The 25,451-nt window shown below is 47.2% G+C and overlaps 1 long non-coding RNA gene across 1 annotated transcript; it reads left to right on the top strand.

Annotated features, from left to right (window-relative positions):
- The first annotated feature begins 5,422 nt into the window (after positions 1–5,422).
- LOC126535518 (uncharacterized) lies at positions 5,423–13,033 on the top strand. The gene is made up of 3 exons (XR_011891099.1): positions 5,423–5,832; positions 6,933–7,025; positions 12,800–13,033. It is a non-coding gene; the product is annotated as an uncharacterized lncRNA (long non-coding RNA).
- Positions 13,034–25,451: the final 12,418 nt, after the last annotated feature.

Below are 25,451 nucleotides of genomic sequence, written 5' to 3'. Positions count from 1 at the left end.
ATTGCCACGGGCCTTCAAGGGAAAACGACGCCTTCAAAGGTATTGCGCGAAAGACCTCTCTGTTGCAGGCTGTCGACCTGCGGGCATAGCCAAATGAAATGTTCGATGTCGCCGATAGCACCACAGAAGGCACAGAGCAGGGAAGCGCGTCGTCCAGTCTTGAATAACCAAGCCGGGGTGTACGCGGAGTCGGTTCTTATGCTGTACAACAGCGTTGATTCCTCGCGAGTAAGTCCATGGATCACACAGGCTTGGTGCGGAGTCTTGTGGATCGCCCTAAAGCGATTGCGGATTGCATCCTTAGAGTTTTGATAGATGTTTGGCGCTCTCACTTTTGGGACACACGTCAGCGTTAGGCGTGCAAGGGTGTCAGCTTTCTCATTTTCTTCGATTCCTTCGTGGGATGGGATCCACTGAAATTTTACGTTAAATCCCTTGCTCATTAGATCTTTATTCAGTGCCAGAGATTGCCTTGTAAACTTCTCTCGAGGTAGGCCATGGTGTAATGGTTGTAGCGCTGATTTTGAGTCCGTCAGCATCATGGCGTCACGTGCGGAAAAGGCGCGTAGTTTTCGCACAGCCGCGGTAATTGCGGCGCTTTCTACTGTTGAAGGCGAAACTACGCGATCCAGGCGACCAGACCATGACGCATTAAGTGAGGGTATGTATAATGCCGCTGCGCAGCTATCTGTGTGTGCACAGATAGCTGCTTCCCCTGGCACTGCGAGCTTGCAGTAAGCCCTTGCATGTCATGACTTGTCGTGTACCGATCTCTTGATATGTAACTTCAGTTAGGACACTCGGTCGACTTTACTAATTGAAGGTAATTAAACCGTTAGTGCTGCTGAATCTCGTTCACGTGTCACTGGCGGATGCCGATCCTCGCATGGAGCCACAGCGCAAAGTGCTGAACAATTGACAATTTACAGTAAACACTGATCAATAGAACATTTTAGCACAGCGTCAGCGCTTTGCTGCTACCGCTTCTAACAGACGCCATGTACCAGAGGAGAGGATACACTATAAGCTGTGTCGCGCACGCACAAGGACTTTGACAATAACGGCAACGTATAACAACGCTATGCTAAAGTAATCTTCGCTCGCCGTCTAGAATTATATTGTAGAGCTACTGCACTGGTTGAATGATCACAACTATCGAATTCTTGACGCTCTGCGTACCATTTTTCTTACGCTCGAGCATGTCAAAATAATTGTTGTTGCGGGCTCTTCGCAGCACTCGTAAATCTTAGCCCTGTTTGCCCATAACAAAGTTCAGCACATGCTGAATAAAATAAATAAACAACTAAACAGAGGACATATCTTTCCCAGAATTCAAACTTGGGTCCGCCGCGTCAGAGCCATATTCGTAACGTCAGGTTTACGCTAGCTGTCTGAATGGACCCAATATAGTCGCACTATGCAATCTTTTTTGATGAGAGGGTTTCACACGCAGAGTTGCCTAAATGACGAGACGGGATTCGCACAGCGTCCCGCTTCGGGTTCCTTGCGGGGTGCAGCGCGCTTGCCACGTGTCACGCGCGTTTTAAAAACCATGTCATGTGACCATAAATATGAAGTAGCGTTTCATGCGCAGGCGCGTATTGCTTCGTGCATTTTGTCGGGTAAATCTTGGGAGCCTGGCCTCACAGTTCATTGGCCCAGAAAGCAGTTCGAGCGCTTTTTCGCTACCTGAGGGCAACAGACTTGAGTGCCCGACTATAGACATCCTACACCTAAGTTCTCTTTCTCCCTCTGTCACTCCCCATTCCCCTCCCCACGTGTAGGGTAGCAAACTGGACTCAGTCTGGTTAACCTCCCTGCCTTTCCGTCTTCCCTTCTCTCTCTATCTCTCTTGTCGGGTGAAAGCGAGATCAACCCGCCGTGGTTGCTCAGTGGCTATGGTGTTGGGCTGCTGAGCACGAGGTCGCGGGATCGAATCCCGGCCACGGCGGCCGCATTTCGATGGGGGCGAAATGCGAAAACACCCGTGTACTTAGATTTAGGTGCACGTTAAAGAACCCCAGGTGGTCGAAATTTTCGGAGTCCTCCACTACGGCGTGCTTCATAATCAGGAAGTGGTTTTGGCACGTAGAACCCCATAATTTTTTTTTTTAAAGCGAGATCACGCAAATCAGTCCCAGATGCCTTCGCTGCGTGTTCAAATACCTGGGCAGCTATCCTGTGCGCGTTCGACGAAACAAAACGTCAGCTTTCCAACAAGATAGCGGCCCTGATGCCTATATCGAAGAAACCGACGTTCCGTTAGTAATACTGGGAACATCAACCCCACAGTAGCAGTACGCGTCTTGCGCAAATGTCCTGGGCGCTTCTCCTGTAGTGCGCTACGGAGGCGACAGAGACGAACACAGTAAAATAATTTACACCCTTGATGGTGATAATTGCGAATCATAACACCCTTGAAGGGTGTTTTCACTCAAGAAACATCCCATCATCACGACTTTTTGCGAAGCATAGGGCAGTTCTAGATGCCATAACACCCTTTTACCCACCGAAAGGGTGCACTGACTAACAATATTGGGGGTGGGTGCAAGGGTGTTTTTGTTTATTTTTATTACATTCACAAACATACAGTTGCACGAAGAGACAGCGTGTCCCACGGCACTACAAACCAGTGGCGGATATAGAAGTGTGCCCTCCCCTACCCCAACTCCTTCCCCCCGAGACATGTCGGGCTTTCAATGGCAACAAAACTCCTGAAGAGAGTCCCCCTCCGTTTCACTGTCTGTTTTGACGAGCTATATTAAATATGTCCTTCGAAAAACCTGTTGCTTAAGCACTACTATGTATTATGTCATAGTGCTCTAGGTGGCACACAGTTCTCAAATGTCGTCACGCACAAATTCCGCGGAATCCAAAAGCGCGCACCTACTTTTTCTGGTATTGAATATTTAACCAAAAGAAAAATGTTCAAAATGTTTTCAGTAAGGCAGAACTAGTGCAGCTCTTGCTGCTTTTGGGACGCCAGGAATCCAGCAAAATGAACAGGCCACGTGACAGCATGCAGCTGTACGCGCCACACTTGCTCGAAAGCAGTGCGGTCGTCTAGGTTTCTTTCAAGCACAACAAAACAGGCAGAAAAGGGCGCGACGAACCATACGCGGAAAAAAGATACGCCGATTTGGGAAGCTTTAACCCCACCTGACCTTTTTTCGCCGAATCAATAACCCCAATTCGTTCTGCTTCTCTCAAGTTCATAAACAAGGTAGGTTCGTTGGCAAACTTGAGCCTTCTCACCCACCACAATGCTTTGCTCAAGCGGCATCTGCAGAACGAGCCGTGCAAAACGCTCATGGCTTCGCGTCCGCGTCAATTTACGAAGCTGGCTGTACAACAAGAAACTATTAAGTTTGTAGTTGTATAGTAAAGGAAAGTTCTACTGGCTTACAAACAGCTGCCAGAACGGAGTGCTCAAAAAGAAAGGGAGAATAATATGAGAAAGTATAGAGAACCAACGTACAACTTGCGATGCATACATACGTATTTACAACACCGACTAACAGCGCTATTTACTCAAATATTTCCCCTCCCAAATTGGAGACGGTATTATTGCATACATGAATAGGACATTAAGCCAATCATTGTAGATATAACGAGATTCCAGAAATTGGCGGGGCATCTGCAGACCCATGTTTGTTCACGGAACAGTGGCGAGGCATTTTTGAAGTGTGCGCGCAATTGCCCGCCTGCCAAGTACGTTCGCGATATCTTGGCATATGCAGACCTGCGCGAGACTCGCCCGTCTCCCATCGCGAGATGGGTGAGACAGGTGCACATGCTGAATACGGGAAAGAAATACCTTGTAGAATGAAATTGAATTTTGTCCTAACACCAGAGCTCTGGATTGCAGGTTACAGTGTGCACGGGGGCGTTCTGCCAGATTTTAAAGCGAAGCTTTCTATGCCTCCTCCCTCACCCTTTCCAATTCTGTTGCTGCTGCTGTCACTGCCTTGCCAGCCGCGTCGGTGGGTGGTTTGAGAGCGTGCATAATGAACATGAGAGGGACGCGGGGAAGGCGTGTGCGAGTCGTTTTAGCGAGAACTTCGTGGGCATCGCTACAACACTCTTTGGGCCTCTTTGGCCGTCACAATGCCCACTGAAACACCCTGGCCATCGACACAATGCCCTCTGAAAGACTAACTACGCGTTAGCCACCTCCCCCCCCCCACCTCCGCAAAAGTAGTGCAAAAGGTGCAGAGCTTACTTTTGTACTCACATGCAACAGCGCAGAGGAGAGATAGTATGGTACTAAGGGGAGACAAGAGAATGCTTAAAGCCAACACCCAGACTAAATGCCATCACAGTTCCCACACTTTGCCATGAAATTGTTGTTGTCATTCAATAGCCTTTACCACAGCTGCACCCTCGCCGAGCAAACGGGTTCGGCGATTGTATAGGCGCAGCTATTGAATGGGGACAATAGTAAATTGCTCTGCTAGCGGTAGTTTGAGGGCGACAGTAGTTGGGTTGAAAATGACTTGTCTACCGCATGCACAAAATTCCTCGGTTGTGAATATATCTTGCTCATTACCCGTCAAACTGCTGTTCTAAGCAACTGTAGTAAGACAAAGACCGACATCAGATTATAACAACGACAACTCACGGTGCTGTCCACCAAAGGGGAGTCGTTATATTTGTTCTTCCGTTTGAGTTTTCATCGGCCCCACTCGCTCACCCGCTCTTAAAAAAAAAAGAAAAAAAAACGAGAACTGGATTCGCTTCGGTTGCACATTCACGACACCACGCAAAGAAATACTTTTCGTACTTGGAAACTTGAGGTTTTCGGGTAATTCTGTGCATGTGAAATTTCGTGGTATCGCCTATACGTTTAGAAAGCTATTATGCAAGTACTTCTACATCTGTCGTTCGTCCAAGCTATTTAAAATTTGCGTGAGCAAACCAGTTTAAAAATATGAGCATTGTAAACTTTTTAAAAAGGCCAATTAAAGCTTTTTTTCTCTCTTTCTCTTTCTCTGTGCATAAAAGAAAAGAAAGACTCGCAAGTACCTCTGCATCCTATGTGATCAGGAAGGGCCACGTCTCTTTACAAATGAACGTCCAAGCAAAAAAAAAAATATATATATAGAAAATTAATTCACTTACATGCACTTACCAGCCCACCTTTGCCATTCCATTTCATTTGATATCAGCCAATGTTTTTGCGAATAAATTTCCATTGAACCTACCCGTAAACACAGGAAATGGCTTAGAGGTAGCGTAAAATAAATAGCTTGGAAAGTAATATACACACGTAGTTTTAAAAAAATATTTGTATTTATGCCTTGAAAACGAAACCGAAATTGAAATAACTTCCCCCGACGGGTGTCGCTGCTATCGCCGCTACGTCATTTCCTGCGTCTCGCGGCGGGCGGGCGGGTGCATGTGTGTTTGGTGTGTCCTCCGTGACATTCTTGAAGTTGTGAGTAATTCGATTGTTTTTTGCTGCGTTTAGATTGTACTACCTCGTTGTTTTCGTGTACTTTTGCGCTCATCGACGTGAAGTGAGCGTCCGGAGTGAAGGCGACGCGATTATGCGTGAGAAAGAAAGGCAGCAGCGGCCTACGACATCGGTGTTTCTTTGTGACAGTGTGTTTACTATGCCTACGACGGCCGTCATTCGTGGCGAAAGAGAAAACATCTTCCATTCGGCCTGAACAGTGATGAAGTGGACGTTTTGTGTTTCGGCGGAATGCATCGTCAACATGGTCCATCCACTACGTAAACCAAACGGCGTGCCCAGAGTACACATCGTGACAGCGCTCCACCTTCAAACCGAGGGCCTTTTGCAAGGCGCATGGACTGCTCATATAAAAGGTACGTACGTAGTCACGTTCAGCGTCGCGTTTTTATGGTGCGTCATTGTGGTAGTAATTTTCGCGTAATTTCTTTAAAGGGCAGCACAAGGTGGGTTGGATGCGAGTGTAGTATCTGTACTCCAGGCATAGCCGACGGGCACCGAATGTGAAAAAGAATGTTTCATTGTTCACGTGTGCTCAACTAGAGTTGTAGAGAATTAAGTACTGCTACGCGTCAGTATTCGGCGCAGGCAGGTAAATAATACTTTGGTTTGACTAATTCGTTCATTCTGTTACAAAAGATGGGCGCAGACTTATACCGGTGTCACAGGGCCACTTTCGATCACGATCGAGCCCATTCTGGATGCAAATTTTCGACCGCGATTGGCTCCCGTCCGCAGATTGTGCAACGAAGCCAAACGCGCCCAGAAATTCAATTCCAGTCAGGATCGATCGCGGGCAAAAGTGTGCAGTGTGAAAACCGTATTAAATGTCGCTTATTTACTTGCACTCATTTGTTTTTTTGTTTTTTGTCGGAGGTCACGTGATAGGTAATGGCGCAAGTAGCTTGCAGTGCTCGTGCTTTCATGACTAGAACTAATGCAAAACAAAAGAACCACGACCACCCCGGCTATGTACTAATCCTTCGTTTTAAGTTGTGCTCGTTTGTTCTAGAAGCTCTCATGCTGTTGCGGATGAACGCGTGGTTGCGCTATTTGTTTATAAATTTATCTTCTTGTCTAAAAAAGTACACCGAGCCTAATCAATTTTTTTCTCGTCCTTGAATTCGTGTCTTGGTTTCACGCAGGCATGCTTATTACTACTACTATTTATGTTTTCTTGTTGTGTGACTGAGCCCTGCCTGAGGCGTCCTGTCAGTGGTCAAAAGTATTTCTGAAATGAATTGCACTCAACGCCCTACGATTATTGTACGTTTCACTACCTTATTTTAATGTCTAGTTATAAAGCGTATGATTATTGTAACTATTCTTGGCCTTTATATATGTATGTATTAAGCTGGTAAATGCTTAATTGTATTTGCAGCTTTGAGAGGTTCTTTTATTGAGTGGTCAATCTCGAGTGGCATTAATGGTGGGTTGTTTTCTTGTGCTCATGCAGTTACAGTCAACATGAAGCAATTGCATGGGAACCGACTGGCTGTCTTGGGCCTACACATTGCTGAAAAGACTGTGAAGACATCTGAGCTGACAGGTATAATTTTTTCATCACAATTGGCCGACATATTTTTGCACCATAGGATGAAGACCTCTCCCAGTGAGCTCCAATTACCTCTGTCTTGCGCTAGCGGATTCGAAGTGAAGCCTGCAAATTTTCTGACTTCATCATAGTCTGCTTCTCTACCGTCCTTGACTACCCTTCTCTTCTTTTGCCTTCCATTCTGTAACTTGAATGGTTGAAGAAGGCACTTGGGCTAGTTGGTGCTTATGGCAGACTTGAGACATCAATAACTAGCGTGACAAAGACAACATCAAGAAGCACATAAGACAGAACTCTAGACTTCAACTGAAATTTTTGCTACACAGAAACATGGAATGCACAGAATGTCGACAGACAGAAACAACATAGGAGCTATCGGAACAAATTGATGAACAGGTTAATTTCACTTGCGAACATTCTTGGTAAGAGCCAGAGATGAGTGCTTACACACCTATTTCCCGCTTTTTTGATGCAAAGTGGTTCGTATATTTCCCTATGTACCTGATTCTGGAGCCGCCTGACACACGATTGCTTTGAAACTGCTCGGTGCATGAGCACATATGGCGATGATTGGCCATGTGGCCACCAGCCACTAAGGTACTGAAAGTTTCCCTATGTTTCCTCAAGCCAAACAGGTTGGTGTTTAAACGACCGCAGTTGTCAGTGGCTGGTGGCCATCCGGCCAATCATTGCTGTAGGTGCTCATGCACTGAGCAGTTTCAAAGCACTCATCTGCCCAGACGGCTCTAGAGGCAGGTCTACATGAAAATATTCGAAGCACTTAGCATCAAAAAGCGGGTGATAGGTGTGTAAGCACCCCTTCTCTGGCTCTCACCAAAAAGAGTGTTCGTATCTCGAAATGAACCTATCCATCAATTTGCTCCGATATCTCCTTTGTCAGACAGGGAAAGGGAAATATGAATGTTGCTTCCATCCGTCGAGGTCGCATCCCCTGAATCCTATGTTTCTGTGTAGCCAAAATTTCAGTTGAAGCCTAGAGCTCTGTCCTGTGTGCTTCTAGCTGTCGTCCATTGTCTTTTTCGCACTAGTTAATGATGTCTCAAGTCTGCACTACATGGCCTGACCAGCTCCCTTCTTTACTCTTTATGTCAGCTAGGATATCAGCTCCTTCGTCTGCTTTCTGAACCACGCTGCTCTCTTCCTGTTTCTGCTGCCATCAGGATGGGAGTGGACATGACAAATGAAACTGAGTGTCATTTAGACAGAGGACCAGTGAGATTTCCTGTGCTTTACCTTTTGTTGTTGTACATAAAAGTTGAAATTGCACCAACACATCTTTTTCCACCTTGTGATTTTCCCATAGCTGTGACAAATGAATATATAGGGTTTAAGAAACTAGAAATGCAGTTTGCCTAAGAAAAAGAATACTTTTGCACTTAAAGGTAACGTGTATGATGCTCTAACTCCTTTGATGCATGTGCCTTGAGAGGTGTTGATGTTGTTCATTTCTTTCAGTAAGCTTTACTTGATGGGTCGGTCTTTGTATAAAGAAATAAGTTCTGAAGAAACCATAATACCTGACAGGCAGAATTGTTCAGGTTGAGTGCCAAGTTTTCTTTCATGACATTTTTTTCAGGCTGTACTAGTTGACCCATGATGTTCAACAGTGCGGGCTTGTACAAAGGACGTCGAAAGCGGCGAGAAATGGAGACAAATGCCATCGCCTCTTTCTCCATCCTTTGTCGAGTTCACATTGTCGAAAGTCCTCGACCAATACCAACTAGCCCGTTTTGCGTACCTGTACTAGTTGAGCCATTTCTACTATGGTACTGTAAACCGAATGTGCTAAATTCAAAAGTGGTGCCTTTTCTATCTTTGTACAAGTAAGTGTTTCATATAATAGTTTAAGGCATTATGGTTGATGTCATGTTTTGACACCACCATAACCTCATAAAATATCTTCATGCATGCGAAAGGTGCCTCTTGTACAAGTTGCATGCTGGCCTGATATGGAGTACAAACCTGGCAGGAGGTAGAGCACATGCTGTATTGTAAGCAAGATGCACGATTGCATTTACTTGGCAGTTATCGCAATGTTTTCTGATATTTACCTGCAGGAACATTAGTTATCTCAGCTGCTAAAGACACTGGTAAAGATACATCACTAGACACTGGGAGCAGAAAGAAAATCTGATTTTGCAGTACCATTGAAGTCATGCAACATTATGTCTAACTAAACTGGCAGGGATGCTAGCTGTTAAAAAGAAAGGACTGATTTCAAGAAAATCACGCATTCCTAAATGTGTAAGTGAAATGCTCTATGCTTATAAGCTACAAAAGATTTCCAGGATAAGCAGGCTAGTTACACTGGCCATTTGCTGATTCAATAAGGTTCACTGAAGCTTGTTTTAAAATTCACAGTGTCTTTATACAGGGTGATGATTTTAGGTTTCGTGGAATTTTTAAATATAACCTGTTGCATATAGCATAATTCTAGTCCTTGAGCAGGAATATTCAAACAGGCAGACATATCTTGCACGAGAAATCGAAACACATGTTCAATTAATTACTTCGTGGCACATATAAACAAAGAAAGTGGCTTAACCGAGGGGCCGATGCTTATTAATCTTATCCTAAGAAGCCAGCAAACACTAACACCAAGGACAACTTAGGGTAAATTACTTGTGATTAATAAATGAAATAATGGTGGGGAACGTGGTGGGGAACGAACCAGGTGGGGAACGAACCCACGTCTTCGCATTACGCATGCGATGCTTTGCCAATTGAACTACTGCAGGCGCCTTTTCCCCATCCACTTTCTTCGGTATTTATGTTTCCTAGTAGAACTCTGGGAGTATTTACCAGTGCCACCACATATATGAGGCACATATTGTAATTTACGAATCATAGCCAGTGAGATTACAAGATGCATCCACTTGGAAATCAAGAATGATGCCAGTTTGGAGATATGCACCATCAAACTTGCCGTAAAAATGCACTGTTGTTCCACTTACTTTTTTAACAAAATGTGCTTGTATGCACTGATGCACAAAAGTAACTGGAACACCCTTGTGTAGTGTTCTTTATCAGGGAAATATTCCTAAACTGGTGTCATCCTGGAAGTTCAAGTGCACACGTCTTCCAAGCTCACTGGCTACAATTCGTAAATTGCAATATGCACAGTAAAATAATTAGTTACCAAGTCAATAGTGAAATTTTTAATTAATTGAACATGTGTTTCGATTTCTCATGCTAGTGATTTCTACCTCTTCAAATAATATAGCTCAAGGACAAGAATTATGCCATCTGCCACAGGAAATTTTTAAAAATTCCATAATACTTAAAAATGATCACCCTGTACAATGCTACTACAGTGCTAAACAGCCAGCAGCCTAATCATCACATTTAAGAATGTCGTAACAACACTGACAAGTGCACTAAAGTTTCTGCGTTTCACAGATGAGATGTTGGCCATTAGAATGTTTGATCTTAGTGTAACTCACGATCAGATAAGCAGCAAGATCAAGTAAAAGCAGATGACAAACTTAATACATGAAAGGCTTTAACTGTGCTTTGATTAAAATAGCTAAACTTCTGTTAAGCATGATGCATTCACTGTGTTGTTCCAATTCAAAGCATCTAAATGATCAGATGCTAAAGAGTTCTTGCTCGGAAGATCTTTAGTGAAAACCTCTGTAATAAAAATACCAGCAGGATTATGTGCTTGCTTAGTGGAGATGTCTAAGATGATGTTAAAAGGTGTAGGTAGGGCTTCTAGTAGAGATGCCAAATATTTCTTGGAGAGGGGTTCTTACCAGCCACTGTGTAGGTCATAGATTAAGAAAAAAATAAAGGTCAGCTTAGTGATGCTTAGTATAGTGATGCTTGCATTGTTTGTGATAGTGAGTATAGTGATGCTTGCATTGTTTGCCTGGGAAACCTAAAGAACAGCATCGTTAGTGCCTCTTGTTGTTAAAGGAGCAAGCTTCTGTGAAAATGCTGATTTCTACTCTTATTAACAATGTATAATTCTGAGGAGGCAGGCGAAACAACAATGCCATGTGTTATATTAACCGATGAATGTAAGGTCATTGTTTTGGCACGTAAACCCTGCGAATTTGTTTTTGCCTTGTGGCCACCACCTCCTGTGAAATAATGGTTGGCATTTAAACTGTTGGTTTTGGGAACAAGGCATTAATGTCAAAGTACCTCTTGATGGTTACAGTGCAATGCATAGCGAAGCATATGGCTGCACCTTATTTTCAATGTAACTTGCTTGCAGGGAAAAGTTGCAGTGAGATGATGTGGCTTCTCATTGTAAACTTATTGCATAAGAAAGGATTGATATATTTGTAAGCAATTTATTGGGCTCAACACGAGCATCTTTATTTGTGCACATTCTAAGTTGTAGTTTTGGGTCAGATGTCACACACGAAAACAAACTGCCCAGTGTTATTGCTGTAATATGAGGGCGGTTAAGGAAGTAATGCCTCCAAACACACTACTTTGCCAGTAGTACTGCAAACATTTTGGCTCTTTATCATTAATGCACTGATGTTTAAGCTATAGAATGTCACTTGCCTCATCTTCCTATCCCTTCGCGTTCCAAAGTAATCGATGAATGCATGGCATCCAGTGGTGATGTCCGCTTGAAACAGCGGGCTGTAATTGAATTTCTCACTGCTGAAGGTTCTACGCCCTTCAACATTCATTACCGTCTGAAAGCAGTTTACGGTGATGCCTGTGTTGAAGTCAGCATTGTGTGGAGGTGGGCAAGGACTGGGAAACATCAAAATCCAGCCGCATCAAACGTCCAGGATCAGCACCGAACTGGACGGCCCACAACGGCTTCTGATGCGGATCATCAACATCAGGCAGACGAGTTGAATCGGGTCAATCGCGGGATCAAGCAACACCAGATTGCAACAACACTCGCCATTTCCATTGGTTCAGTGAACCACATAATTAAGAACCTCCTGGGTTACAAGAAGATTTGAACTTGTTCGCAATGCTTCAACTTTTTCATGTCTGTCGTCAGTTGCCATGGCACCCAACAAGTGCAAGTCTTCTTGTAACGCAGGTCTTTAATGATGTGGTTCACTGAGCCAATGGAAATGGTGAGTGTTGTTGCAATCTGGTGTTGCTTGATCCTGCGATTGCCCTGAGTGAACCTATCTGCCTGATGTTCATGACCCTCATCAGAAGCCATTGTGGGCCGTCCATTCCGGTGCTGATCCTGGAGATTTGATGCGGCAGGATTTTGGTCTTTCACAGTCCTTGCCCACCTCTGCACAGTGCTGACGTCAACACAGGAATCCCCGTAAACTGCAGTCAGATGGCGATGAATGTTGATATGCGCACAACCTTCCGCAGTCAGAAATTCAATTACAGCCTGCTGTTTCAACTTGACGTCACCACTGGATGCCATGAATTGCTCGATTACTCTGGAATGAGAAGAGATAGGAATGTGAGCCGACATTCGATAGCATAAACATAAGTGCATCAATGATAAAGAGTTCAAAATGTTTGCAGTAATATCGGCAAAGTAGTGGGCTTGGAGGCAATAATTTCTGAATTGCCCTCATATAATTGTGTAACCTGTCTCTCCTACATTCATGATGTGGCAGAATAAATGCCTTATTCTTTCTAAATAACGATTTCTTGGAAGTAAGCACTATGTGTGCTTGTTTTCTTTATCCTGGTTTTCATGTGATCTTGAAATATTAAAGTGAATGATGCAGGGAAGCGCTGCTTGTCATGTTTCGTGTACTTTTCCTGACATTAAATTGCAACAAATCATTTTGCAGGTAGAAAACAAGCAGATGGCTACAGCGATCAAGGAAGAAATGGTTTCATCTATGATGGCTCGCCTTAGGACATTGGAATGGAGCTACACAAAGGCATCACCAGCCTCGCCTGTGCCCTGGAACATTGGTTTGAATAAGACTGTTCTTCAGTGTAGAACGACCACAAGACTTGTCACCACATACAAGGCATAGTGCAAGCTCTAAATATTGTACAGGTGGCTAGAATAAATGACCCTCCATACAGTCACTCTTCCTGTATCTGTGGTAAATGGGACCATTTCGCGCAGAACACTCACATGTGATTGTGTTTTCTCTCAAAGTTGCTATGCCATGCGTTTGGAAACACATTACCTATTGTATGCACACCGTACATAATATTTCTGTGTGCTAGCCTGACTTTAGACTTACGAAACATACAATGAAGTGCATGTGTACCCGCTTCAACATGCCGTACTTCAACACCCTTTTAGCAAGGGCTCTTATATTGCTTATTACTCCCGATAGGTGAAGGGGTAATATATCCCTGATCACACCCTTACACCCCATGGGTCGAAGGGTAATATTTTGTTCAAAACACCCTCAAGGGATAGGGTGTTATTGGAATATAGAATAACCATCATAAGGGTGTAATTGCCTATAAAACCCACCTTATTCTAGGGTGCTAGGGGGTTAGTTATAGACACTCAAAAAAACCCTTAGGGGTGTAAATTATTTTACAGTGAAGAGCGATCAAGGGAGGCGGTTTCTGGAGCTTGCGGGAAGATCCTTTGGGTTCCTTCTAGATCAGAAAAAAATAGCAGCAAAATTTTGCGAGGTGCTGCGGAGCACGTGAAGTCGCATGCATATTACTATAGATACCCGCCGTGGTTGCTTAGTGGCTATGGTGTTGGGCTGCTAGGCACGAGGTCGCGGGATCGAATCCCGGCCACGGCGGCCGCATTTCGACGGGGGCGAAATGCGAAAACACCCATGTACTTACATTTAGGTGCATGTTAAGGAACCCCAGGTGGTCGAAATTTCCGGAGTCCCCCACAACGGCGTGCCTCATAATCAGAAAGTGGTTTTAGCACGTAAAACCCCCTAATTCAATGACTTTAATACTATAAATGCTGCTTACACTTTGCTAGGGATAGCGCTCCAGCTGTAGCTTCTTTCTCGGCATAAACTTGCGGTGTGACTGGGAACGGTAGCCGCAACCAGATAGAGCTTTAGTACAGTTGCGTGGCGTGTGTAGTGGAGGTGAATAGAATGAACAGCGCGTGATGACTAACAGTGCTGACAAAGGAAACCCTGAACAGTGCGAGCGTACTGAGGAGAAATGGTCGTGAAAGTAGAGACATGTCCATGCGCAGACTTTGCGGCGGACTGCATGCCCCAAAGAAAGAAAAAAAAAAAGAAGCAGCGATGCGACGGGATGCACGAAAAGCAAGATGAACGGAAAGCTGACTAAGCGTGTGATGCCCAGGGAAAACCTGGTGCGCCGGCGCCACTTACACCTCCAATGGGCATTGATCGGGACGAACCGTGCATACTCTTCCGGAAGCGTAAATATATGGTATGACACAGGTCTGAACAAGCAAGCAAAACGATCTGCTTTCTTTTCTTTCTTTTTCGCGCCAGAACCGCGATCTGATTATGAGACACGCCGTAGCGGGGGAAACTTGATTAATATTTCGACCTCATGAGGGTTCTTTAACGTGCGCCCAAGCACATATTGGGGGTGAGCTCCACCACTGGAAAAGCTGGCGCTGCCGTCGGCGTGACGTGGCATGAGGGATCAAGTTGGCCCAGCGGCCGCGTCGGCTGCTTTGGAAGCGCCGAAGCAAACTGCAAACGAAAGTTTGAAGTCCCACCTGCGCTGCGGTTCTGATTAAGCGGGGGAGTTCTTCCGCTTTGGATGTCTGCTTGAAAACTGTTGAAAGCACTATAATACGTAGCGGCTGCCTTTGGAGGCGCCCAACGTGGCTAGGCTAGTGATCAGTGCCACAGTGCCGGACGTATGCGACGAAGCCCGCAGGACAAGAAGCTGCGTGAAGCTTGGATCGTTAAACTTAGAACCAACAAGCAGCCATCGGCTACACGTCGAGCGTGCAGCAAGCACTTCCGCGAGGAATATTTCTGCTACGGCGTCGGGGCTGCGATGTTAAGTGAGTATAGCAGATAGCACGCACTGAGACGGGCTATCCCACGCGCGCTGCTCGGCTAATATCATGAATTTGATCTATGAACTTGTTAATGCTAGATAGTGGCAAGTCCACTGGAATAGAAAGGGAATGGTGAGAAGCACATTGAAAAAAAAAAAGGCATGGCATACGCTCAGGTTTGTGTTAGCACCGAACATTAAATGTACTGGATTCAGAAAAATAAGCAACGGGAAATTGCTCGCTGAGAAGACCGATAAAGATTCAGTGTGATGCAACTTGAGAAATTAGATTAAAACGTTCAATAATTTAGAAGAAAAAAAAAAGATCGGATGCATGCATGCAGACACGCAGTCGGTCGCTACGAACCCGTGCGATCGTTGCATTGAGGCTTCGTTCTGTTATGCTCTGTTTCGTTACGCAGACAGCCCACTGCAAGAAAATATTTCACATAGTTCGCTCTCAGCGACTGCCTACCTTTCACGCAAGAAACCGGTTCGGGAGACTTTGTCGCGGCGACCGCGCGCAGTGGGCATTCACTGTACCCACCCGCCGTGGTTGCTCAGAGGCTATGGTGTTGGGCTGCTGAGCACGAGGTCGCGGGATCGAAACCCGGCCATGGCGGCCGCATTTCGATGGAGGCGAAATGCGAAAACATCCGTGTACTTAGATTGAGGTGCACGTTAAAGATCCCCAGGTGGTCGAAATTTCCGGATTCCTCCACTACGGCGTGCCTCATAATCAGAAAGTGGTTTTGGGACGTAAAACCCCATAATTTTAATTCACTGTACCTATTCGGTAAAGATATGGTGTCTGCAAACCATTCTGTTCTTTCTGTTTGCCCAAGATTATTATATTGACAGCAAAAACTTCTGTCGTTTCGAGAATACATACAGAAATATCCAGGAGGGCTCCCGCGTGCTGTTTTTATTGACCTCCGACAGCCAAACCTGTGAGGAGCGCGCTGCGTTATCCCTCATACTACGTAAGCGAAGCGCTTCCGACAGATGGCGACTCAGCAAGTCATCGCCGCCAATAATCTATAAATTTAGGAGGGTAGATCCAATGCACAGTGCACGGGAATTTTTCGCATTCCGCCCCCATCGGAATGCGGCTGCCGTGGCAGGGAACGAACCTGCGACCTCGCGCGCACAGCAGCGCAACGCCATAACCACCGAGTTACCGCAGCGAGTCACATACGCCTAAGCAAAGCGTCACTTTGAGGCGGAGTGCCAAGACCGAAGCATCATGTCACTTCCCAAACAAAAATGAGAAATAAGTTGGGGTTTGGCGTGTACCGAGGGCGCTGTCGGGACGATGCTTCAAAAGGACAAAACGCAGTCGCGATAGCCTTACGCTTTTATCACAGCGCGGTCGTGTGGTGGAGCGACTAGTGAGCTTGTGTTACACCAGCAACATGAGTCCAGCAGCGTGAGTCCATCCTGCACGCTCCCGTCCTAAAACGCATGCGCCATTTGCTGCAGTGAAGAGGTCGATTCGCAGAAAACCGCGCACACCGGGAAGTCACCGACAGGACCCAGAAGTGACTTCTTTCACGGTCCCTTTCAGTCGCTGCAAATCGCCATAGGTCACTTTGCTCCGCGGCCTCGTGAATTGAGCAAGTGGTGAGCCTCGCGCGGCGTTGCTCGATCATTCGCTGTTTGTCCCCCTTCCGCTGCGCTCCCCCCGCAACGCGAAGAAAGCAAATACCGAGCGCGTATATGTACCGGAAGACGCCGAATCCAGCGAAGGGTGAGGACGTGTGCGGGGGACACAAAGAAAGCGCTGCGGCGGCGCTTCCCCTTCGGGACGAACGGGAAGTGGATCGTTTGTTGGAGGACGTGTCACGCTCGCGTTGCCGCACTCGCGGCCACGGCGCGAGCCCCGGTTATAAAAAGGGGGCACAAAAGGCAGGAAACGGAACGCGCCGCGCCCTCCCTCGGCTCGCGAAGCCGGAATTCGAAGCCCGCGCTCACGACGTCAACCGCCATGCACGTAGAGGGCACTGATGTCGGATCGGCGACCGGATCGAACCGCTTATTGAAACGAGCAAGACAATGACGTGACTTTCACGCGTAAATGAAAAGTATTACCGCATCGCGATCGGTGGCAGCAAGCGGACAATGGGGAACATAGGGATCGATTGGCGAGGGGGTCGGGAAGAGGAAGCCAGGCGTCTGTATAGCTGCGCGGAAGCGTCTGTATGCTTTCTGAGTGCTTGTGTGCCGTGAAATAGAGGGAAATCCTGCGTTGGACAGTTGTAACACTCAAATCTAAAAGATACCTTTTTTTTGGTCGTACTTGTATTTTTTTTTCTAGACTGCTCGCGCTGTAAAACAAATATTTAACTGTAAAAGTGCAGGCTATATTTGAAAAGTAGCTTTCGCATAACTGTATACTTAAACTTGATTGGGTTTCTTACCAAAACAAATGCTTGGAATAAGATGAAAGAAGAGTCCGACATCTTTGAAGAAGCCGGTGGCTTTAGAAATTGACGTTGGACTCGACCGCATATTTAGTTTGTTGCCCAACATAGAATGAGTCATGAGAACACTGTGTTCGCTGTTTTCACAAAAATAAGAAAGCAGACTCGGTCCGTCTATTGTCTGTCTAGGAACGGCCTTCTTTAATCCACCTAATACATTGCCACGTCCTTCGATGAATCAGAAACCACTTGAGATGTAGGCAAATTCACATTATGACCAGTGAAGGCAAAGACGCTTCATTCAATAGCATGGCTCTGCTTCGTAATGCAGTCCGATTCTTAATCATCCCTGACAATAGTAGAGCTGTACCAGTAATATATTTGGCACACCTGGGTATACATCGACTTGCACACTCGTGAAAAAGTTATGGACTCGCACCTCCGGTGCCGAATGAAATTATTGATTGAGCCATATTGAAGCTTTCGTCGGGTGATCGTCTTTAAGCTTTACGGAATTTTGAAAAAAATCGCCTGTTGCAGATAACCTAACTCTAGTCCTTGAGCTGGATTATCCAGAGAGGCGGACATTACTTGCAAGATGAATCGAAACACACATTCAACTAATTAGCAAAGATTCAGCAATTACTTTGCAAATTGCAATTTCCGAATTGTAGCCGGTGAGTTTGCAAGACGTATCCGATTGTAATGAATTCCCAAAATGACGCCACTTTGGAGATACGCGCCATCAAACTCGCCGTGAGAGAGAGTAAAGCATCTTTATTAATAATATTTGAATGGCGAGAGCAGTGTGGGAGGAACCCTCAGTCCAGGGTCCCTAAGATGATTACGGCGATGTTTCGAGCCCGTTGTATCACAGCTCGGAGGACCTCGGGAGGTCCGTCGCGGAGGGCATCGTCTCACAGCTCTTTGTTGCGTAGGGGGTAAAGGAGAGTTGGCAAGGGAGGAAAGAGGTTTGCAGTGCACTCAATCGTGACGTGGAAGATTGTGGGCGAGCTGCCACAGCCAGGGCAACGATCTGCATAAAAGTGTGGGTAGAATTTATTGAGAGAGACAAGATTTGGAAAAGTTGCGGTTTGTAACTGGCGTATGCCACTGCTTCCTCCCGCGAGAAGGACGGCGGTGGTGCGGCGTGGGTGCGACGAATGCGTGTATAATGACGGAGTATGTCTTTGTAACGGAGCTCGCCGTGAAGATGCACTGTTCTTCCACTTACCTTCAGAGCGTAGCTCTTAGGCGCCCGTTCCTGTGTTGAGCGTAGGCGTCCCTCGGCGTAACCGCGCGAACGCGTTCGTGTCACTGTTCGCGCCTTCGTCTACTTCCACAGCTGGCTCCGATGCCGCTCATCGTGCTATCGTTCCCATACCGCCCTTCCTCTGTGAATGCGCTGACGGCACTGGCCCACTGCATGTCGGTGCGATGATTTCGGTCTCAAATTCTTTGCCTCAATATATCGCTAAATGAAAACACGTAACGAGCTGCGCTCAAACTTCGCATTAGCAAGTATCGTAATCGTGGGACATTTCTTTAACAAAGCGCACTTTTATGTATTGAAGCAAAAAAGTAACCGGAACGCCCATGTATTTCGTCCCACACTTTAGGTAGCAATATCTCGAAACTGGTGTCTTCGTGGAAATTGATCACGAGTGGATACGTCTTACAAACCCACCGCCTGCAATTCGTAAATTGCAACATGTGCCGCAAAATAAATAAAAAAAGTTAATTAGCGAATTTTCGTTAATCATTGAATATGTGTTTCGATTTCTCTTGTAATGCCCGCCTCTTCGAATAAATCCAGCCCAACGACTAGAATCTCGCAGCAGGCGATTTATCGGAACTCCGTAAAATGCGTCAATTCATTTCAAGTGCGCCACATTCACGTTTCCGATGTTGGTGTTGCAGGGCGGGCACGAAGAACGGTATGGGCCTCGGTGATGCTGCAGCCAGAAGGCGGTCATAGCCGACGTAAGTGCAGCCTCCTCAACGCAACATGCTCTACGCGAGGGAGTCTGCCTGCAGGGAACGGTGAACTAAGGGACGGGGAGGGGGGGGGGGGGGGGGGTACAAGAAGTGCTCGTGTGGTACGTCGGAGGTTTTTTTTTTTTCTCCCGAATCGTGTACGCGTTCATCGCGGCGTGTATGCACTGCACTCTGCGTGACCGTGAACTTTTCAAGGGCATAATTTTGCGACGTCCACAAATGCCGCGATACAACAAATGCCGGAGCTGGAAACGGGCACCGAAAGGCCGTTTTCCCACAATATTTGATTACAGGGCAACACGCCAGAATGTTTCCGAGGTAAATAATTCAATATGTCTATACCGCGCAGCGTGCGCGTGGCGTATGCAGTGGTACTGGATTTTCTTTCGGTCGAAATCCTTTGACGAGCAGCACAGAAAGTTTAAACGATCGAGGGTAGATAAATTCTAGAAACGGAAAGTTGAGATGCATGAACACTCGAAAATTCGTGTGCACAATTTTTCCATATGTGGTGATAATCGATCGCTGAGGTGGCCCAGCGGCCATGTCACGTCGTGGGAATGTGTTCAAACGTACTATATTAAACATCATAATGAGCTCGGACAAGAGCAATCTGGCGTTCTGTCATCAATCAATTTTAAGTCGCTTATTTACTTTGGTCTTCACTTTGTAGAGGGAAGGTGCTTAATGCTGCTCATAACTGATAACAGTGCTTCGTCGGGTATGTCAGCGCCAATCCTGTTCTTTCCTTTGCCCTCGTTTTTGTGCCTAATTGGAGCTTTGCTTCAGTTGTCACTGGTAAATTTAGACCTATACACTTGGTACCGTGAAAAAATTCACTTCAATGCTATTATAAGGTACAAAAGTACATAAGCTAAACAATGTCAAATTTAGAAAAATTCAGCCACGAATACGATACTCCCTTATGCGAAAGTTGAGCGCAGCTCTATACGTGTTTTCATTTGGCGATATATTGGATAGCGCGTACCAATCAGTCTCGTGCGGCACGTCGAAAACGGAGCGAAGTGAGGCGCGACTGCCTCGCTAATCTGGAGATCGCGAGAGCCAGCGCGTGGGAAACGCGTGGGAGCGATTCACAGCAGTCGCCGCCCCAGACAACGCGCGCAACTCCGGCGTCATCTCGTGGCCATCGTCGCTGCACCATGTTTTCTTCTGACGCTTTTGCCATACCCTCCTCCGGTTACCGACTCGTGGTTGCGCTGCACCCTCATCTCCGCCTCCTCCTCGCGTCTTTCAACCCCTGCTGCGCTCCGCGTTCGCTTTCATCTTTCGCAGCACTCGTTCGCTCGGCTACTCTGCCGACGCCGACGCTCTAAAGAAAAAAGAAGCAGTTCTTTAGTGGCATCGCACCAGGTGCGAGGGCAACGGAGGTTTAGGAAGCTTCATGAAAGGATTAGGAGGAAGCGGAGGTTAAGGGAAGGATTGCCTCAACCTCACAGGTAAAAAAAAAAAAATATATGTTTCTTGCCGTGACTACGCAAAACGTTGAGATGTGTGTGTTTGTGTGATAAAAATTGTTACGAGTGCTTTTAATTCTTGCGTTGTGTTGACCGTCTCACTTGTATAGTCTTGCTTTTTATCTGCGTATATAGGACAAGACGTGTCAATAAATGCATGCAGGTGCTATTCAGTGGCGTGTCTGTGTGCTCCTTCTTGTCTATAGTCCCGTGCGCTAGCGCTGTTTTCATCTGATATAAAACCTGGCTATTTCTGAATCGCTAAAACAGACATTGGCGAAGTGTGATCGCAGGAGTACCACACAGCCGAAAGCTTCCACATTGAGCCAGCTGTACGTAAATGTCACTCGTACACAGCTTTTCCCTCTCACAGTGGTGCTTGAGATAAGTTCAGTGCTCGCGGCCGTTTGCTGACGTCATCGATTCGCCTTTCTTGCGGCGCTCCTGAAAAATAATATGTAACGCGCGTCCCTATTGTCGAGATGGGGGGGGGGGGGGACCTTTTGATGTCGTGATGTTGTGTCCTATGCTGAGGCTCGTGTAAAGCTCCTTATGGCAGCTGACATGGGGTGGGGCGTAACGAGTAGGCAATAAGGAACTAACAAAGAATCGTATGCAAGCAAGAATAAAAAAAAAAACTGATTTTAGCGCAGATTCGGGGACGCATCTCTCCGCGCAGTTATACGGCGCGTGCACCAAGAAATGCGCGCGGAAGTGCTTCGGCAGGCATTTCCCAAGCCTTCGAATCAAAGTGTACATCGAAGGGCTGTTTTGCTAATGCGGGAAGACAGACGCCGAAACGTTAAAGCGAACGCTCCCAGACTTTCGCGACCGTGGCTGCTGCTTCCTTGCCGATAGACGTGTGCCTCGCGTCCCGTAGCATGCGTGTGCGCGAGACGCTCGCCTGAAAGCATTGCGTGTGTGCGCGCGTGCATCAGTTTCCATTACATCGTGGACACAGGAATGAAACGCGGAGAAAATGATAGTCAACATTAACCCTATATTTCATGTCGTACTTCTGTCAACATGCATGTGTCGTCTACCATTCTTCCCGCGACAAATATATATTACAGGGTTTCCCTACTATCATGCTTCGAGATTTAAAGATATGCAAGTGCCACGTATCTGGGCGGGCCCAAGGATAATGTTGTTTGCCGTCGCTTGGAGATACTCAGATGATGTTTTTTTTCCATTCTGGCTAATTACATAACTAGTCCTAATTAATTAATCAGCTGCTCAAATATTATAATTAGATGAAAAGTGCCAATGAGAAGATTGTAGAGCAACCTGAAAAACTCCCGATACAGCGTTCTGTTGCTCACTACGGGCTCCATAAAAGTGTTTGTTTCCGAGCGTGAAAGGAGCCCACCAATACACGCACAATTTCCGCGAGACTGGCCGCTCGAGGCACGTTGCGTGTGTTCGTGGGCTTGCGTGAAGTGGTTAACGAGGATAACCATGTGGGACGTTATTTATTGTCACTTCTGTCTCTATAGTGTTTCCGCACTGTTTTCACGATCCAACAATACTTTCAGGATTCATCCCTACCCTGCAAGCAATTGAAGATAGCTTCAGTGACTTGGCTAAAGTTGCTGTCCAATATATATATATATATATATATATATATATATATATATTATTACGATATGCTCAAGCGATGCTCAAGAAATGAGCCGCCGCGAGAACGACGACGAAGTTGGTCGGTGCGCCTGGCGCGAGCGAGTGTCAGCCTGGCTGCCTGGCTAATAGCCTGTAAATAGCCTCTTCTGTCGGTGTCTTTCCACATGCAACATTCTGGTGGAGGTCAGCGATCCCCGTCTTCACCACGGAACTCAGAAGTGGTCGGCACACCGAGCTTGTCACCATGCCTCCCGGTGACGCGCCCACCTCTGCAACGGCTTCGGCATGTCCCACTGCTCCCATCGTCACGGTCGCCCCACATCGCGACCCAGGTGTGTTCTCTGGCCTGGAGGGCCAAAATGCTGACGACTGGATCAAACTCTATGAACACGCCAGTGCTAATAACAGGTGGGACCCAACGATTATGCTCGCCAATGTCATCTTTTATCTCGGCGGCACCCCACGCGTATGGCACCAAACGCATGACGACGAGATAACCAGTTGGGACAATTTCAAAGAGAAGCTACGGGAACTGTTCGGCGACCCCATTGGGCGCAAGGCTGCTGCGAGAAAGGCTCTTGCGTCTCGTGTACAGTCATCTACGGAGCCGTACGTTTCCTACATCCTCGACGTCTTAGCTCTATGCCACAAAGCTGACGATGGTATGTCCGAAGCCGATAAAGTGTCACATATTCTAAAAGGCATCGCCGACGACGCTTTCAATTTGCTTGTTTTCGGCAACGTCTCGACTATCGACGCCATCATCAAAGAATGCCGTCGCCTTGAGCAAGCTAAGAGCCGCCGTATTACACACCACATCACACGGCTACCCAACACTGCTGCTACGTCGACATGTGAGAGTCGACCACGTCAGACCACCACCTCTGACGACGTCACCAGTATTGTTCGCCGCGAACTCGAGGCCACCTGTTCGCCAGCTTTCTCCACGACGCCTCCCGATCCGCCAGCAACCACCATTGCGATGATCCAGGCCGTCATCCGACAGGAATTTCAGAACATGGGTCTGAACTCTGTGTGTTCCACGTCTCAACCCAACGTTTCCCGGTTCTCTAGCGGCCCTCCTCGTCCTCGGCAGTCCTTTTCCGCCACATCTCGCCGCAACCCGTCCGATTGGCGTACCCCTGATGACCGGCCGATCTGTTTCCACTGCTGTCGCATCGGCCACGTCGCTCGTCACTGCCGCAACCGATGGCCACCAACTTCTCGGACATACACCGCCGCTTATTCCCGCACCATTGGACCTTCCGTTCCCTATACCAGCCGCCATGAATCCACTGCCGCTGATGCTCCTGCTCCGAACCTTCGGTACAGCCGCTCGCCCTCACCTCGACGCCATCAGTCTCGTTCGCCCCAACCCCGTCGCTTCTCTTCGCCGCCTATCGCCTCCCGGATCCAGCCGGAAAACTAGGCACTGCAGCTTCTGGAGGTGAAGCTGCTTTATCGACCCTGCCCTCAAATCCTCTGCTCACGTTACCCACGAACCGAAACCTTCTTGACGTTGACGTTGACGGCTATCCTGTCACGGCACTCATCGATACAGGAGCACATCTTTCAATTATGAGTGCTGCCTTCCGAAGACGACTCAAAAAGCTCCTCACCCCAGCGTCGGCCCGCGTCGTACGCGTTGCGGATGGCGGTACTGTGCCTATCATCGGCATGTGTACGGCACGCGTCAGCATCGCCGGCCGCCACACTCCTGTCCTCTTCACCGTAATTGCTCATTGCCCCCACGACCTCATTCTCGGCCTCGAGTTTCTCTCCGCACATTCTGCTCTTATTGACTGCTCTTCCGGTACCCTTCGCCTTGAGTTGCCGATGCTCGCAGAACCTTCTGACGCACCCCACTGCCGCTTACGTCCCACCGGTTTTCTTCGCCTGCAGCCAAAGTCAATAGCCTACATTGAACTGTTTTCTTTCCCACCAGTTCCTGATGGCGAGTACCTCGTCACTCCTCTGCCCGACATTCCAATAAGGTATGACGTTACAGTGCCTCACAGTGTACTTAATATTACTGGGAACCGCACTCGAATGCCTGTCTGCAACTTTGGATTGGCAAAGCAAATTCTACCGCAAGGTATTTGCCTTGCCACCGTTGATTGTCTCGGCGACCAATACGTGGCAGCGTTAGCGACCGATCATTCTCGCGAGCTTCGCAGGCCCCTCGCGCCAGCCTCGGGTGCCGATCCCAATATAAAGAAAATGGTTGCAACGGACCTGTCCTCGGCGCAGGCTGAAGAGCTTTGCCAAGTATTATCGTCCTACCGAGATATTTTCGACATCGACGATCGCCCTTTAGGCCAGACGCTCGCGGTCAAGCATCGTATTCTTACTGGCGATGCTACGCCTATTCACCGACGACCGTATCGAGTTTCTGCGTCAGAACGCCGAGTAATACAAAACGAAGTCAACAAAATGCTCGATAAAAACATCATTGAGCCTTCTTCGAGTCCCTGGTCGTCACCTGTGGTGTTGGTTAAGAAGAAGGACGGCACGTGGCGCTTCTGTGTAGACTACCGTCATCTGAACAGCATTACAAAGAAGGACGTCTACCCGCTCCCACGTATAGACGACGCCCTTGACTGCCTACACGGTTCCAGCTATTTCTCGTCTGTTGATCTTCGTTCGGGGTACTGGCAGATTGCTGTTGACGATATGGACCGCGAAAAAACCGCGTTCATCACACCTGACGGCCTATACCAATTTAAAGTAATGCCGTTTGGATTATGCAACGCCCCTGCCACCTTCGAGCGTATGATGGACTCCTTGCTCCAAGGTTTCTAATGGTCCACATGCCTCTGCTACCTCGACGACGTCATCGTCTTCTCGCCAACGTTCGACACTCACCTTGAACGTCTCACAACTATACTTGATGTATTTCGAAAGGCGAAGCTGCAACTTAACTCGTCCAAATGTCGTTTTGGCCACCGGCAAATTACTCTTCTGGGCCATCTCGTTGATGCTTCCGGAGT

This window comes from Dermacentor andersoni, chromosome 1 (genome assembly GCF_023375885.2).
Source record: "Dermacentor andersoni chromosome 1, qqDerAnde1_hic_scaffold, whole genome shotgun sequence".
NCBI classification, from domain to species: Eukaryota; Metazoa; Arthropoda; class Arachnida; order Ixodida; family Ixodidae; genus Dermacentor; species Dermacentor andersoni.
Note: the sequence above shows the minus strand (reverse complement) of the source record. Positions and strands in the feature narration are given on the sequence as shown.